The sequence below is a fragment of the Lissotriton helveticus genome, chromosome 9 (genome assembly GCF_964261635.1).
Source record: "Lissotriton helveticus chromosome 9, aLisHel1.1, whole genome shotgun sequence".
In the NCBI taxonomy this organism is placed as follows: domain Eukaryota; kingdom Metazoa; phylum Chordata; class Amphibia; order Caudata; family Salamandridae; genus Lissotriton; species Lissotriton helveticus.
This window is the reverse complement of record NC_136070.1, coordinates 215,633,706-215,652,485: the sequence shown is the minus strand read 5'-3', so window position 1 is coordinate 215,652,485 and position 18,780 is coordinate 215,633,706.

Sequence of the window (18,780 nt, the reverse complement as noted above, 5' to 3'; positions counted from 1 at the left end):
TTTACGATGTTTAAGTGCCTGTTTATACCATGCCCTACAAGTGGACACTAATGTTTTATCTTTAGGAACAGCTTTTAAAGCTGACTTCAATTCCCTCAAGGCAGTAGAACATTTCCGGTAAAACCACCTAGAGGTATCCTGTTCCTTTTTTGGCGTTCTACACCTGAGCAGGCCATCGATACATTGGGCGACACCTTCAAATGCTATAAATAAGTCTGCCCCCTCCACTGTTGGGTCTAGGCACTTCCAAACCTGCTGTTCGTTCTCTGAAAGTAACGCCCTATAAAAAGTTTTGCCATTGACATTGGCCCATCTCAATCTCCTTCCCTGATCAGTGGCTGAAATTATACCGCCGAGCTGTTTTCGGCATGAGTGCTTGGCCAGGTTAGGCTCCCATATGGACAAAACCAGGGGGTTGTGGTCACTAAAGACACTGGGTTCTATAGTAAAACTTGTAATCCAACACTTTAACGTGTTGGGAACAAAGATAAAAGCAATAAAAGTGCACCTTCCCCTGCCTTTGAAAGTTGGGTGAATCAGATTGTCCTCACCCACTCTAGTCAGTTCCATGGTATGTGTTAGGGCGTATGTGCCCAGGACCTTACTTCGCTCGCTTCCCTCCCTGGTATGTTCCATGTGCAAGACCTCTTCCAGTGGGCAAGAGGACCATTCACCCTTACTCATGATCAGTTGGGGGCACAGGTGGCAGTTAAAATCTCCCACTAACACCAATTGAGCGCTCAATGCCCCAAGCACTTCTATTCCCGCTAACTTTTGTTCCAACTCGACTAATCTTGTTAAGGTCTGTCCCACTGTGATGGCATTATAAAAGTTGATAAAAATTAATTTTAGAACCATATTCTGATACTGGGTCCCCTGCATACAGTCTGAATCCCAGCCTAGGTCCTACCATCTCCCGTGAAGCCTCGGATCTACGTAAGTGATAAAGCTCCCTTAGCTCGTCCTGATGTGGACTTGCGTGCAGGAATGAAATACATTTTATAGCCTTCCAGTGCTGTTGCACTGCAGCTTACCTCCCACGTTTCCTGCGGGCAAATACTATGGAATTTCTTTATGTAAGCAAGCCGGTTAGGATTTTTTAATTTACTGGACAATCCTGCTATGTTCCAGGAGATTATATCGATGTTTCCCTGCCTTATGGCGACTGGGATTTCGGACCTGTGACAAGTATGCGTGCTTGAGAGTACAAGAGGTAGGCCGGGGTTCACCACTAAGCCTGACCGACTAAGGTCTTCACATCCGTTTGAGGGGATGGGTACATTAGACTTTCGCATGGCTTTCCCTCCATTGACTCATTAGAAGACATGCCCTCCCGCACAACCCCGTGCCCTGGCAGTGATACCCCAATCAGTCAATCTAGTTCTCTTATGGCAGGGACACTATGAAGTGGAGTATACCGATTCATTAGCGGGACTAACCGACCCTTCCAGTCTGGTCTGGCTGGGTGTCGCCTAGGATCATTGCGATTTTTTAAATGCATCAAGTCCCTGTAAAAAAAACTAAGGGGGGAGCATTCTGATACTTGTGCCACCCCCCTCCTGATACGACTCCTTCTGTTGGTTGGCGAGGAGTTCTCTTGCCAGCTCTGGGTACCTGAAATTTAAAATCACACAATCTCCTGGGAAATCCTTTCTGCTGTTTGCAATCCAGGACACCCTTCTTGCCATGAGAATATGCCTGTAATATGTGATGTTAAAACCTACATTGTTGACCAGCCAGTGGCCCGCCTTATTAATCAGGGTACGCGGAGTTTCTTCCCTCTCATCACTACATGCGGGGATCCCTGTCAGGACCACAGTGTAGGGACTTAATGCCGGTGGTTAGTCAAGTACCGGGAGGCCCCGGGTACTCTGTGCATGATCTGCTATTGATGTCCATATATCATTGGGTATGGCAGGTCTACCCTTGGGGGTTCTGGGGGCTACATTGGTATTAGGTCTATGTTCTGGCCTTTCCTCCCTTGTCTCCCCATTGTCTCCCCTAGTGCTTGATGGTCCTGGGGCATTGCCATTTTTAGTTCCCTCCATTGGGCCCTTATTTACAGCCTCCTTTCTTCCATCGGGCAGATCGCACTCGTGGTTAGCCGCCCCTATTCATTCTTTAGTGTGGACTGTATTGGGGCGTGTGGCAATCTCTAAGTCACCTGCCCCATTAGACCTTGGCCTGAAGTACTGGGTTTTTCAGAACCGGTACTGAACCGGTAACCCAGCGGTGTCAGGGTACACCCTAAGACTTCGGATTCTTCCTGATTAGACCACAGAAACTCAGAGTCTTCTAGGTGAAGTCAAAGATCAAATGTATTGGCTGCAACCAAGTAACAGGTATCCTAGAAGTACAACACGGTGTATATTCTCAGGAGACTGCTCAATCTTACAAAGCCAGTCTTCTCTTTTTATACAAAATATTATGCTTCAGGCAAACATTCTTAGGTTTACAGTTGACCATTCACCTATTTTCACTACAAAGAAAAAGCAGAGTCATGATGACAAGCCCACATTTCAGTTCGTCCAGCCCACAACAAATTACCCGGCAAGGCTCAACATTTTCATCAGATATCGGTGGACCCCCAATAAAATGGGCACCTCCTCCTCGTAAAGCAAGTCATAAAGTAGGAAACAGGGACAGGTGTGTGCAAGATTAGGTGTGGTTTGTGTGTGATGAAAGGTTTATGGTGGAGAAGCGTGGCTCAGTGGTTAGAGGCGGCAGACCTGGAAGCTGAGATCGGCCATGGACCAGGGTTCGATTCCCCGCCTCGGCGGGTCTCGGGCTCAAAAATTCCACGGACTCGACAATTCTCGCTCCGGTGCCTACTCGACTCACGGGGTCATACTCTGCGACTCTGGGCAATAGCTTGCTTAATCTCCACTACGGCCCCTCGCGGCGGGATGCCTGGCTTTCACCTTGTGGATACCCTGCCGGGGTATCTCACAGGGGAATACCAGGACGGGTTCCCTAAGCAAGCGCCTTGATGCCTTCGGGTGATACGTGCACTATATAAGTCGCAATACATACATACATACATACATGGCATGTTGTGCCTTGATGCTATCTCGTTCGGCCACTGGGAGAGGAACTGACCGAACAGGTTTGGCCTTGGGTAGTGGAGTCAGCTTGCCCAGGTCAAAGAAAAGTCAAAGAAGGTGCACATGTCCTTCAGGAACAGTGTTTGGCCTTAGTTCATTGGCCTATGTGAGGGCAACTCACAAAATGACTGCCGTACACAAAAAGGATGAAAACTACGATTTAAAGGTGAAATCGTCACTTGAATATGACGAAAAGGCTTGTACATGGTGTACTAGTCATTCTCGGCCTTCTGATGTAAAAATCGTCATGATACGATTATGTTTATAACACGGGTCCAGAATTTTAAGTACTACAGGCCCCCTAATCCTGGAGGATGCGATGCTACCCTGTGCAAGTAGCAGAGAAAGCATCCCTTCTATCGCATTCAGTCTCTCGTACAGGGGCCCCAGCTGGGTAGTTAACATTATTACCAGCTTGGACCACTGTACTTTGTCCGCTCCCTGATTCGTCTCTGCCTCCCTGCAATTTTGACATTGAGAAGAGACTACGGGGCCCCCTACATCTCTAACCCCACTCACTTTAGCTGCACCCCTCTGTTTGGATTTTGATTTCGGCATATGAAGCCCCCCCCCTCGGTCGATTACCTGGGGCCTTGGGGTCAACTAAAGGTGGGGCCGTGGTTGGTGTACCCAAAGCTTTCAGGACCTTTTTAGATCAGGTGACCACCTCCCCACGGTCCCTTGGGGTAATTCCTGTTCCTGACACGTCTATAGATGTCACGTTCTCACCTTACCCTATCCCTACCAGGTCTAGTGTCAAGGAACTACGACCTGAGGGGCCCTTCATCTCTTCTGTAGAAATCTGCATCTGACTGAAGTCAGCATCGATTAACTTGGTAACTTGTGATGACAGGCCCGCCCCCTGTGACAGTGGAGTGGTATGAATTACAACCTTTGTGGTGTTACCGGTTATCATGTTTAATTGGCCTGGGGGGGATCCCCACATTAGGTGATTTGCACCTAGCTATAGAGCCCATGGAGGATCGCTTATGTTCTATAATCGTGTCCAGTGAGAACCTCTTCTCTGTTAACTGATTCACAGAACTAATCTGAGATCAAATCCTAAACGTACTACTTTTGGTATTCACAGAAGGCATTTAGTAGTAGTAAAGTTAGGACTAACTTCACTACTACTAAACTGGGATAAAATCCTAAACTTTCTACTCTTGGTATTGACAGAAGGCGTTTAGTAGTAGCAAAGTTAGGACTCCTAACTTTACTACTACTAAATACCTTCTGTGAATACCAAAAGTAGTAAATTTAGGATTGTATCTCAGTTTAGTAGTAGTAAAGTTTGAAGTCCTAACTTTACTACTACTAAATGCCTTCTGTGAATACCAAATGTAGTAGGTTTAGGATTTTATCTCAGATAAGTTCTGTGCATCAGCCTCACTATTTATAAAATTCCTTTGTGAATTGCAAAAAAATCATAAACTTACACAAAAGTCTTTGTGAATCAAGACATGAGTGTATTTTATCATTACGTCTAAGCACAATATCTGTCAAAAACATGAGGACAACCCAAAGTGTGGCTGAAGATTCCCATTTGTTTTGCTAATTTATTTGTAGAAGTTTATAACAAAATGAAACACTGACTTTATGTAATCAAAGAAGTTTATTTCATACATTCCACTTTTCTTTGGCCTCATAATCCTTTTTCGTCTACTTTTAATGCTGCTTTCTCTCTTCATGGTTTGCATATGGACAATAATTTGTACACATTGTTGACGTATCATTCTCCCTTGCTAGGATTTTTTGTGCTAAAAAAAATTGATTTCATCAAAAAGCAACAAATCACAATAGATGAACTTCTGCATACTGAGATGATAACGATTTAACTTCTGAAGTTTGATGACATGTGCATTGTGTGTATTCAATAAAAGTGTGTTAACATTTGTAATTTTATTTCGTAGTATATATGTTTTTTTTAAACGTCAATGCATCATTTTAGTTATTTTACATGAATAAGGTCACAACACATACTATTTTTATCCAGATAAATGGCCACTCCTAAGTGCCACTGGAGCTTCCTGAGTGTCAAGAGGGAAGGTGGTGACAGGTAGCTCCATGGGCAACTGTGTCATGCTTTTCATGGAGCTGTCGGTTGGACACATTTCTTGGACTTCACTAGCAGCAGATGGTGCTCGACCACAGAAAGTAGCAGCAAAATTAGACACAACTGCAGGTAATGATCTGAAGACATCCACCACCACCCCAGAATGTAAGGTGTGGGCACTATTGTGATGCACCAAGAGATCATTTTGGTCCTCTGGATCTTATTCTGGTACCTCATGAGACCATCCTGGTTCCTTAGAAGCTCACTAATTTGGCCCAGATGTTTCTCCAACTACTGAAAGTGGTGGCTGCACCCTTACTCTCCCTCCCTGCAGCAGGTTCTGCCCCATCCCTGTCAAATCGCGTTGACTGGGTTGCCACAGGGCTGCACAGCAAATGTTTTGGTTGTGGTTATAACAATTAGTGGAGGTGTGAGGCCACAGGGTTTTTTTTGTGGGTACTGATATAAGTAAGGACTCTGCTCGATGTATATTATGTAGTGTTCTGAGGAAGAGGGAGAGGCGTAGGGTGCTGTCCAGACAATCCTGAAGGGCCAGGTATCCCTCTCAAGGCTTCTGATCTTCTTGTCTCAAACAGAGTGCCTAACACCATTGAAGCTGATGAGTGAGATCTTGCTACTTGACCTTAGAAACCAAACTAATAAAATGAATTAGCCAATTATATTTATATTACTTTTAAGTAATATATTAACTCAATAACATTTAGGAAGTGATTTAGAGTTGTGCGGAATGGTCAGTCCATCAAAAACGTGACAAATATATACTACTGATCCAATTGAGAATCATCATAGTTTTTTTTTTTCATTAACAGACAACATTTAAAAAATGTATTCTGAGTGAAGTAAAGTTAATAGTGTTTCATAGTTTGAGACTACAGTACTGTGTGTGAGCTGTCAAACCTAGGGTTGTTTGACTATCTTCTCCAAGGACCAATTGAAATATAAACTTAGCAACAGTTTGCAAATGTGACTCCCTAAAACAGTTGTCAATATTATGATTTGATATATCCTAGTGTTTAATGGAATTTATTGAGGACATTCACCTAAGTAGAATTGCAATATTTACTGTATTGCCAATTTAAAATATTAACCTTCTGAATTAGTCATTTTTATAAGATGGACAATTAACAGTGCTATATTATTAAGACTGAAACATGATTTGAAAATGATAGGCAAGTTGCAGCATTCAAAGACATTTGTGCTAGCTAATTCCCTGTCACTCCAGCAACCCCTTTTTGAAAAATGTTTTTGTTGGATATGAAGTCAAGGTGCAGAACTGCCACTGTTTCAATTCATACTATCAATAATGTTATTTTCCCAAAGTAAAGTGAGAGTGGAGTGAGGCAGCTGAATCGCTCTGGGTAGAAGAGATAGGGCACTTTGCAGTGCTTTTTAGAGACTTTTAAACAAACACTGTAGTTCAGCTTCAATTTAGATGAGGCCATGTATTCATGTTTGCTATTTTAATCAAAATCAGCTGTCCTTGGAATGTTGAAGGAAAAAGAGAATAATGTGCATGATGATAATGGTTTTAAATGTAGAGTGTTACTTACTATAATAAATTAGGAAAACTTCATGTTGACATCGTGTTCCAATTCCTTTTGGATATTAATAAAATAAACTTGTTTGAACAATATCCTAAAAAAGAATAGAAATGATCGCCACAATGATATGCAACTTCACAAATTTGACCTGGAACATTGTAGTCATGTAAACATGGATTCCACTGTTCTAACTTTTACTGCCACAAATTATTTATGTTATATTTTAAAAAATTACGAAATATAGTATGTGAATGAGATCAAAGTGGGTAGAGCTTACATTGTTAGATGTAGGTGTCACATAGGGAATTGATCAAAATATGATGTTATATCTGTTTGAATTGGTTTCTAATAAGAGCTGTATTAAGAAAAATGGTGCAACTTAGTGAGAAAATGGTCAATTGTGTTCAGGTAGGGGATGTAGTGAGATGTAGTGAGATGTGACCAACATCATTTGGCATACTTGTGTGATTTGTTTGTCATTAGTGGAAGGATTTGGGTAATAGGTGCGCCAGTGTATGCACAGTGTGAAGTTGTCAGTGATAGATAACTTAGTGCTTTTATTTACCAGTCTCTAATCTTATTGGTATTTTAGAAATGTCTTCAGTGTGGAGTATGGACAACACCTCCTCCTGCCTGTACACAGTATTTAGGGGAAACAGCCATTACATTGCATGTGTTACAATGCATGCGATTACAACACAGTTGTTACAATAACCGCATTGTTATATTGCAGTACTTTTCATCGCAGGTTGTTACATCGACTTGCCGTAGGCGGCACGCTCACATAAGGAATAGTATAATTTACTATTCTAACACCTTCCCTACTGTTGCTCACACTGGAGTTAGAATAGTAAATTATACTATTCCTAAATCCAGCACGCCCCCTACAGCAAGTTGATGTAATGACTTGCGTTGTAATGTTCTGCGGTGTAGCAACGCGGTCGTTGTAACAACCGCGTTGTAATCAGATGCGTTGCAAACGCATGCAATGCAAAGTGTCCTATTCAAGATTTAGGAGCCTAGGTGAGCCACCACCAGTTGCCATGGCATCTTGATGTGCCTGGGGAAGGAGGGATACACTTCCCCGACAAGTTATTCAATGTCTTACGGATGTTCACCTGTGAGTGTCTGGTGTTGAAGTCAGTATTAACCTTATTTACTATTCTCTCCAATATCTGCCTTCCCTGGCTCATAGCTGTTGTCTGTACCACGACTCCAAACAACTCCAAGTATCCCATCCACAACAAGAACAAATTAATTTTCCAAGAATCTGGAGTGTCCTCTTCCAGTGGTCTGTCAGGCCAAACCCTAAATTCAATGGACGAAAATCTGCTAACCTGATGGTCGAATCAGTTACTCTGTGGTGGAAAAATTGCTCTTTGTCCATGAAACTTTAAATCAGGCCCCTAATCGGCAGAAATTAAGAGGTAGGTTTGTCAGTTATCAGAAGGTACCATATGGATTCTGAGAAAAGAATCATAAACAGGTAGCACAGGAAATAAATGGAAAGTTGGCAACATGAACGGTCATGATCTAACTGCCCAGCTAATGCTAAATCTAAAACTTTTTTTTCAAGCTTTTCAAGATTACTATACAATATATGAAGGATAGAGGAGGCCGTGGGTATGGCGGTAACCATTTCATTTTCACCAGGCATGGGATTAAATACCCTGTTTGTGGTCGACTTTAGATTCTTAAAGGAACAGATTCAAGAAGAATACATTTTACAAGTGTGCAGAGCTGCAGGTCATAAAGACTGACTGCTGTGTTGTGGACATTATATAGAACACAGTTGACTAAATCACTTCCAGGAATAGGTAGATGAAGCCACGTCATTGGAATGTTGCCAACTTCTTGGCAGAAGCTAGTGATAATCATCCTTTCTAATGCTAACAAACTTCATTGCATGCATCTCTTTCAGGATAATTTCATTGAAGAATATTGACTCATAAATGTATCAAAAGTCTTAGCGAGGTAATTAATTAACAAGCTGTGTAAAATTATATAGTCAGAACTAAGAGGCTTTAGAAATGGCTGAACTAGCACAGAAAATATCAGGATGTTTTTGCCCTGTTCAGGGACCACTGTCTATACTGCTATTCTCAAAGTATTTTGAAATGTTTGCTCCATTGAAATAGCAGGAAACTTAGGGGCTGATTACGATGGCAGGCGGACTTGAGTCCGTCCGCCATCGTAGCGGGATCGGGACCACACGCCTGTCATGCGCCGGTCCCGCACCCCTAATTATGATGCAACCGCCACCGCTGCGGTCGCATCTGGCATTGTAACTTTGCATTGGGTGATGTTGGCTGCAGCACCGGCCGCAATGTTAAATGGCCATGTTGTGCATTTCCCTGCACAACGTGGCAGACACTGCGTGGTGCTTGCCACCTTGTGCATGGAAATGTAGGGGGGTAACATGGGCACCCCTCAGTGCACAACCCCCCCTCCCCCGAGGGAGCCCATAAACGGCCCCTCGAAGCCAGCCTCCGCCAGCCTTTCCATGACGGTTCAACCGACATGGAAAGGCTGGCTGACACCAGCATTGTGATCAGGGGCAGTGCGTGCTAGGCACCGCCACCATATCCCCGGTCAGATCTGCTCCACCAGGCAATCGCAACGATTGGCTGTGGCGGAAGCGTGGCGGGCGCTCTTTGCACCCGCCACGCTTGTGGCACTATTCCCCCCGCCATGCTAAAGTAGCGGAGGGGAATGGGAGCTAGTGGGGGTCTCTCCACCACCGTAATGAGCACCTTAGTTCTGGATTTTGATCTCAAGGAAATGATGGCTCTATCTCAATTTGTAGAAGAAACAAAAACGAGGAACAATAGCTTGTCGACCACAGAGTGGGGAAACATTAGTTTTGGTAAATTAGTAACACAATGAAAACCATTTTTGCCAAAGACATTAGTGGATTTAAAGAAAAAAAACAGGAAAAGGAAAAGGAAACACAGAGTTTCGGAGAAGTAAAACAAATACATCTAAACATTGGCAATAACTATGGATCATAAGCATTGGTAGCAGCAGTGGAGTAGAGGTAGGGGTACTGGGGACTATGGCATAGAAAGAGTAATGGTACTGATCCATTGGGTGAGGTTAAAGTACACATGTATAGGTAGGGGCAAATGAACTAAGCTCTAGGGAAGAAGTACAACAGCACAGTCAGGGATAGAGGAACTAAGATATAGTCAATGGCAGAGGTATTAGGGTACATGTAGTGATAGTGGTACTACTGTAGAGGAAGGGCTAGAAGTACTTAGGCAGACGTATGGTAGAGGACTAGATATAAGTAAGGCTAGGGATACAATGATATAGGTAGTGGTTGATAAAATGTGAAATAGATAGATGTATTATGGTATATTTGGGGTGGAAGTCCATAGGGTGGATATAGATGGAAGTATTGGTGCATAGTTAGAGGTTGAGTTAATAGGATTTAAGTTGTAGCAGGTGAACTAGGTTATACATATGGCTAGAGATAAAAGGGTGTAGGTCAGGGCAGAGGGACGACATTGTATGGTGAGGTAGAATTACTAGGCTATAGGTACAGGTACTAGGGAACTGGTAAGGTGCAGGAGGTCTTAGGGAATGGGGTTCGGTCCAGATTATAGGTTGGGTACCTGTATAAGGGTAGAGGTAAGGTCAGCGATAGCAATGTATAAGTAAAAATTGAGATATTGGTGTATAGATATGATTGAAGGTAATAGGGTATAAATGAGATAGCGGTACGAGGCTATAGCCAGAGAGAGAGATATTATGGTCTCTATAAACGAAGAGCTATTCAGTATGGGGTTGGAGTGGATGTGATAGGGTATATACAATGGTAGAAGTAGGTGGGTTCTTGTACTATGATATATTTGTGCACAGAGGTACTAACTCATTGGCAGAGGTGTAGGATGTGTGTAAAGCAGAGCGATTGTTAAGGGAGGAGAAACAGAGAAAGAAAGAGAGTGGCATGGGGTCTCTCCCGTAAACAATAGAAAGAGACGCTGCAGGGGGTATGGAAATTGGTGTAAAGAGATTTGTGTGATACTGAAAAGGGACTAAATGAATCTTTCTGAACTTTAATTGCATTCTCCTGCATAAATGCAATTAATTTCAGAATGGAAAAATGTGAGGTAAGAGTCTATGGGATAATGTTTTGCTAGAGCAGGCTTCTTTTTATTCCTTTTTGTCTACACAGTCACATACATACTCTAGGTCCAACACTTGGAACACGGCGAACCGGGAGAACCTGAATCGCCTTTTACCTCGTATCAATGAAAAATCGTACCGCCTGGAAGTGATCCGCTCCAGGGTGATTGCCAGAAACCCCTCCCGGGCTATTTGCCAAGAAATACATGTAAGGAGCATGATCTCCACTTTGACGCATTGATGCATCTGATAGTAGTAGAGTGACACTGTACCCTGAATACATACGCAGGAGCACTTCTTCTGTTTCGTAACGCTTATCAAGAAATTGCTCCCACTTGGTCACGGGCCCCACGGGGTCAGAAGTATCACCGGTGGAGCGACCTTTTTCCCATACGTACTATAGAGCAGCCCTGAGGAGTCGCGAACACACTGTTCCTACGCGACAAAACACGTGCCGGCTGGTTGTGGAACCATTAAACCACTGAAACCACAGCGATACTGTGCCATGATTTTGCTTGTTTTATGTTGACTTTGGCTTTTGTTTGAATTGTGTGCTAAACATTTATACGACTGCGAAAGGTTTTGATTATGTGTGCGTTAGGCAATTCTGTAGGTATTGTTTTGGTATGTTAGTTCAGTCTGACATACTGTTGAGCGGTTTGGGGGTTTTCTCCGCTCGCCTGGTGCACCAATTAAACCAATTTAGCCCCAGCAACCCTTCCGTCTACTTCTGGCAGAGCGCCCATGGTCATTCTGAGATACTAAAAAACCCTTCCTTCTGGTAATTACAAACTAAAGAACTTACACTGTTATAGTATATAACAAAGACTTATTGCTCCTGACCCAAGAATAGGTATCTCGAGTATATATTTCAAATCTTGCGAACACGTGATATTCTGTGCAGATATAAAACGTCGTAACTTGGAATTTAGCTTTGAAAAGGCAAATCTCAACCAAAACCCTCACATGTACTTTAGGGTTCAGACGACAGGGGATATGTTTGGTGGTCAATATTGTTCCAGCTATAGGAAAACGCAGAATCCATATTAAGTCCTGAGTCTGACACCTTACACGTTCCCTTCTGGATTGGAAACCCTGAAATAACAATACCCGAGGAGTCTCCTGCAAAGAACATGGTCTGAATACTTTCACCAGTCTGCACTTTACACTTGCAAAGGAGGACAAAGGTAGCTACTTTAGAAATTCCCGAAGGAACATTAAAGGGATATCAGAGACAGGAAATACTGAAATGCAGCAGGATCAAATATATTTCTGCTACTTTATAATCTTTCTATTGTGGGTTGTGGGTGTGCTAGTAGCCTTGTGGTGCCCTGAGATATATATATCCTGACTTTCGTGATGTTTTTCAAAAGTTTTGGTCGATGTTGAGGTGTATTTGGGGCCTATGTATGCCACCAACATTCTTTCTGCATTTTCCTGCCATTTCCCATTCTTCTTGCTGGGGTCCTTAGGTGTGTGCTTGGAGCCAAAGTTGTATGCAAAGGGCTATGATATGGCTTGTATTTATTTTTTCTTCGTATTTAGAGATTAGGAATTCTTTTCTCTCATGCCTGCCTTGCGGTTGCTTTTTTGTACTTTTAGAAGGACCTCTATTTTATTGGTGTTTACAGGTTTTGAGTTGGGCACTCTTATAATTATCATGTTTTTCCTTTCTAGACACTCCCCTTTTCTGAGCTACGTCTTCAGCAAAATTAAAATAATTGCTGACTTTATGTATATACACCTTGCATTTTCATATCATATGACATGCCGTGGTGGAAGCTTCCAAATATTTTGTATGTGAGTGCATATTTCAAATACTTTCCCTTACACCTATTCAAAAGATGACTTATGAGACTAATATATGTGAGATTATGAGATTTTCGAACAAAGGAAAGCATGACAAATATCCTTATTTTCACATGAGAATATCCCTTTGTGACCTTCATATCTTTATTGTAGAAATTAATACATCAGGTTCTACAGGGAAAAGCTCTCAAGGTTTATCAAAACCGTCTGGGATCAGGGCCAGACTGGCTATGGGGGGCGTTTTGGCATTCTGCCGAGCTGGGGGCTGATGTCACTGCGGTGGGGTCTAATTTCGTTGATGGAGACCTGCGTGTGCTTCGAAATAAACAAGGCAAAACGAATTTCGTTTAGCACACGCAGGTCCCCATCAACGAAGTCAGCCCCCAGCTCGGCAGCATGCCAAAACGCCTGGTAGCCAGTCCGGCCCTGTCTGAGATTACCTTTGATAAGGCCACCGCTGTGATGCGACCGTCTATGCTGGACAACTCTCCAACAGCGAAGAAGTTTCCCAAAAAAACATGAATCATCTCCTTCACAAATTGTAGGATCATTCGTTTCTAATCATGCCTAATACTTAATGCCTTTGTTAAATGTAATTCCTATCGAGTAACTCCACCAGGGACATTGTTATCAGCAGCCACAGCAAGGCAGAGGCATGTATTTCATCCGGTGAAAAACTCACCCATGGATTACACTTACGGAGGAAATGGCGTTAGTAACATTTATTTTGGAAACATTATATGTTACTGTCCTTCTCCAAATCAGAAGGCATATGTTAGAAATAGGCAGAGACGTTTTAAGACATGGGAAAAGTGGGCTTTTGCCCAGGGCCCCAGCCTTTCAGAAGGTCCCCTGATACAACCAGCTCTGGTTTGCTGAGTCTTGTACCGATAACCTTAAATATTCCTTAAACAGCTTGTTTAAAATACTGTTTTCCTTTAATGTATATTTAATGTGGTTTATGTGTGAAAGTATATTACAGGCGTTTTGAAAACAAATGTGTTTTTGTTTTATGCAGCATCCATAAAGAGTTTCTTTTAGATTAAAACAGGACCTCACATATGAGAAATGGAGGGTGACACATAGAATATTTCCAGTAATATTAGTGAGCTGCCACTGTGTTACATTAGAGTTAAACACATTTAGAATTTGGACCTGTGTGCCTGTCAGTGACTTGGCCAAAGAGGACAAGACAGAGCTCAAATGTGTCCTATCAAATGCAGGGACAGAAAGGGTTGTTTTACGGGGTCCAGCGTACGTGCCTTGAAGACAGTAGACCAAAAAGGAGGGTACGCAGTTTCCCAGAAAAAAAACGTGTGGATGAACCAAAGTGAGTGGAAGGCAAACAGAGCCCCTTTATGGATGCCCGTCGGTTATTGCATCGCCGACCCGACGAGGAGCGAGACCATATGATGAAGCATGACACCTAGCTTGCTGGGTGTGTGAGGACTCTAGTTCCAACAAGGAGGACACCCCTCCTGTTTGCCTTCCACTCACTTTGCTTCATCCACAGGTTTTTTTTTCTGGGGAACTGCGTACCCTCCTTTTGGGTCTATAGAGCTCAAATGTGATCATAAGTTCATAGCTGTTCGGAAGAGGGGCCCCCAAGATAAGTTTGGCCCAGGGGCCAAAATCCTTACGACATCTCTGGAAAGAGGGCCTCATTTGGCTTCTTTAACTACCTCGTCGTCTTAAGTATTTTGGGGGCCCGAACAAGACATAATCTATGGGCCCCATTACATAATACATTTGAATTGTATTACCCATTGCATGTTAATTCACAGAATCAATGCACAGAATCAATTCATGATGCCAAAGAATACTAAATTATATATTACATTTTAAAAGGGTCACACAAAAGAGCTGAAATATGCGTTGTCACTGGGCAGATTGATCCAGAGATCGAGGGAAGCAAAAACGTAGAGCGGTCCAAATAGAGAAATACAATAGACAGAAATAAAATATAGTGAAAGTGTATTTTCCCTGGGGGTCTGTTGGAGGGTGGAGGCGCTGGCAAATTGCCCACCTTGCCCATGCCTTAAAACGTCTCTGGATAAGGAACAGTGAAGTTCAATTAAATAAAAGTATCTCTCTCCAGCTGTGAAAAAATGTGAAACCATAATTGGAGATGTTTTAATTTACAAACATTCCCAAAAGAAAGCCTGGATAGCTGATTTCCCAGTGCGATTTTGCAAGCATACCAGCTGTTCTACTGGGATTATTACGTGACATACCCCATGTGAGGTCTCTCATGTGACAGATCCTATATATCCTTGGCATAATTCTGCATAGTTCGGGATTACACACAAGGGAAACGGAGCTTGTTTTTTATTCACAACGGGGTAAACGTTTTCCGGATTGTGAAAAACCTTTTCTCACACCTAGAACATCTTTGAGACGTTTTGGCCTTCCGGCCCCAGAATGAGGGTAACTCCATTCACATCTTGAAGAACATTTTAGGCCATTTGAGGGTCGGAAGGGGTCGAATTTCACCGTGGGACTGTAGATTTGTAGTTGTCCAAAGATATACTGGGTAACCGTGACTTGTAATGCCCACTTACGACACGTAATGTTGGATTTAGTCATTCAGATAGTAAACCCATTGATACCTTCTACGAATCATTCTGTTTACAGCCGAAAATACCTTTATGACAAAAAAACATACTTTTAATCAAGCAGCAGATCGTACATAGTTATGCAATTATTTTTAACTGGAGCAGATATTTCCCGTAGCCAATAGTTTAATGCCTACAACATTCAGTGAGTAAGTCAAGCACAATGCACGTTTAGATGGTTCTTTCTAGCAATGGATTAATTTGCTATACTGTAATTCTGGTTTCCCGTTTTAAATACCCTTTTACTCTTTATAAAAAACAGAATGCGACAACACAAAGAGCGACTAGATAACCATTGAAAGCCTTAGAGAGCTGTTTGATGTTATAGAAAGAGCACAGGAAGCTTTACAGTAAGACGAAAATGCCTAATCTCTATGTAACACTACTGCATGTAGTGGAGTGCAATTCAAATAAAAATATGTGCAAGCTGCTACCAAATAGGTCAGCTGGGACTGAAATAATATTATGTGACTCTGAAAAGGCATTAAGATCAAAGGGGAATGGGAACCTGACACTGCTTTGCATGGGAAGAGAATGATGTTCAACCTTTCACATTTCCAGAAAATAGAATACTCAGAGGAGCAGCTCTTAAGAAGGTTGAATATTGTGTAAGGAATATATCCGCTCTCAGCAAACAATATCTATTATAATGAGTGTAAAAGGCAATGACGGTTTATAACAAAGTCGGAAACCTGTCTGAAAAACAATCTACGTGTATGGATAATTATCTAACTCTAAGTTAATAATTTCAGGGCTAATAATAATTTCGATATCCAGAGATGTGTCTTATTTATGAACGGTTTGTGTATTCATAAATGATCTTGACTGACCCATCCAGGGGATATATACATCGAAAAATATGTTAATAGTGATGGAAATGTCCCGACGACAATCTTCCATTTGATTGAAGCTAATGGATAAAGTAAAAGAAAAACATGGCCTAATGAGGTGAATGCCTCTAGGGCTTGAAACCTGCTTCACTACCTGTGTTGTATTCCATTCTGACCCACATTATGAGTTGCACGGTAAAGGACTGCCACATTTGCAAGAAGTGGAATCAGTGATTCTGGACAATATTTACATCTGTTACCAAAATGGGGAATAACATAAAAATATTGGGTCCTTTTCTGCATGTGTATTCCTCATTCCGGGGACAAAGTCTGGTCCCATTTACTACCTAATGTGAGGCAGGTGATTCTGCTAGGGAGGAGTGAGGTAAAGATAGGTGTGCGTTTAAAAATACCTGGCTAGTGGGTGATGCTGCCTTTATTCTGACCCCTAGTCAGTATGACTACAAACAGGGAAACAACTTAGGACTCATGGGATTAATGTGCCCTAATCCTAAAGGTCAACATGTTTCTAGCCTACCCCTACGGCTATTCTTCAGGACCTAGTATATGATCCTGTGATACCTAGTTCCACTCCTAGTATTGGTCTACTCAACAAAACTCATATGTAGTGCATCAATCGCACAACTATACACAGGTGGAGTAAATAATTAATACCACCTGGTATTTCTATTGTAATTAATGTATTATTATTAAAGCTTAGGCTTCATGGTTCTGCCAGCGGGAAGTTCCACTTCTAGTCAAACACTCATCAAAGCCTGACCTCCGCTTGATACCTACGTCTGATCCACTGTGGAACCGCATCTTGATTTCTCCCCACCGCAAAGGGTGGCATGTGTAATTCAAAGACGACTGCCCTGCTGCTGGAAGGGCTGCCTTGCTGTCTGAAGAAGGAAGATTGGATCTGCCTGCCTTGATTGCAGATTAGCCAGAATGACTCCAAGGGTCAGTTGACCGACCTCTTGCGTGAGTTACAGAGACACAACTAATTTCCAGAGGCCTCTGTGCAAATGCCCAGCTAATCAGCACCAACTGAATCTGCTAGGACCTGCCTGAGCAATGCTGCTGCCCTATGTTGGAGTGAGTCATGATCCCCAAGAGGTGCCCCTCAGTTCCTGGACCTCTTGCTGGCATCAGTGAGAGCTCCAACAGAAAGAGTCTTAAAGGAGCATTCTAACCCCCTTGCCTGTAGTTCAGTTAATATAGCTTCTCAAACACTGTGCGACTCCTTGGCTTTGACTTATGAAACATTTATCATAATTTTCACAATGACTCGTTGGTGTCAACATATGTAGAATTTGATCAATCTGCTGGAAGCAACTCCCAGGCTATATTAGAAAGATTTAAATTGATCATACACACTCAAGTATTGGATTTCTTAGCTAAAATAAAAAGGGCTCTCCAGTTGATCTTTCCCCCCCCACATCACAGCCATGCTATCCAATTCCCTTGCACCAGTGGTTACTACTTTATGCACCTATCATTTTACTCAGCTATGCTGCCTAAGGAATGGAAGCCCGCTTATGTTACATCTATTTTAAGAAAACCATCGTCCAATCCCATGAACAAGGCAAGCTACCATCCTATCTCGCTGTTGCCCTCGATTAACAAGTTATTGGAATCTCAAGTTAACAGAAAACTTTTCTCATATTTAGAGGCTCATCATTTGTTCGATTCCTCCCAATCGGGCTTTCAGCCAACTCATAGCACAGAAACCACTCACTTAGCCTTTCCTTGGATGCAGGCATACGTGCGATGCTGGTCCTTCTCGACCGGTTAGGGGCATTCAATACCGTGTCTCATCCTATCCTAATCTTACATCTGTTTGAGGGGAATCCACTTTACAACACTGAATTGGCAAACAGACATTCTCGAGGATAGGGCTCACAGAATTATGCCTGGTCCCTTTCAATCCAAGACTCTGTCTCTAGGAAGGGGAGTGTCCCAGGGCTCCGCCCAGAGCATCACACTTTAATATCTATATCTCCCCTTTGGCTCAGTTGGTTAAGTCCTTTGGCATTAAAATACTCTCATAAGCAGACGATCAACAACTGGTCTCTGCCCTTGGACCAGAGTTAGAGAATGTCAAAAATTGTTTCACTACAGGCATGAGAAACATTGGCATGTGGATGTCTCTAAAATGTCTTCAGTTTAATGGAGATAAGACTGAGATTTTACTGTTTGGAAAGGAACAGTCCCTCTGGACAACTGACTGGTAGGCCACGGAGCTCTGCCCTGCTCCCCCTCTAAAAAAACAGCAAAAAATCTAAGCATTTTTATAGACAATAAACTATCTATGAAAGAGCAAGTGCAACATGTGGCAGTGCTTTTGAATAATTCGCCTCCTTAAGAATGTATTCCAGTGGCTTCCGGTGTCCTCCCGGAAGAATCTACACCAGGCACTTATAATCAGTCGCCTGGACTATGGAAATGCGTTACTTGCAGCATCCAACAAATTCCTTCTATCAAAACTACTGGTGGAACAAAATACGGCCACCCAACTGTGATTAATAAACAGTCACCGGGCACACGCCTGCTCAGGTCCCTTCATTGATTACCTGTAAAGAAAAGAGCAATTTTCAAACTAATCTGTCTGACCTTTAAAGTGAGGTCAGGCAAAATACCAAGATATCTGCATGATAAACTAGTTCCCTA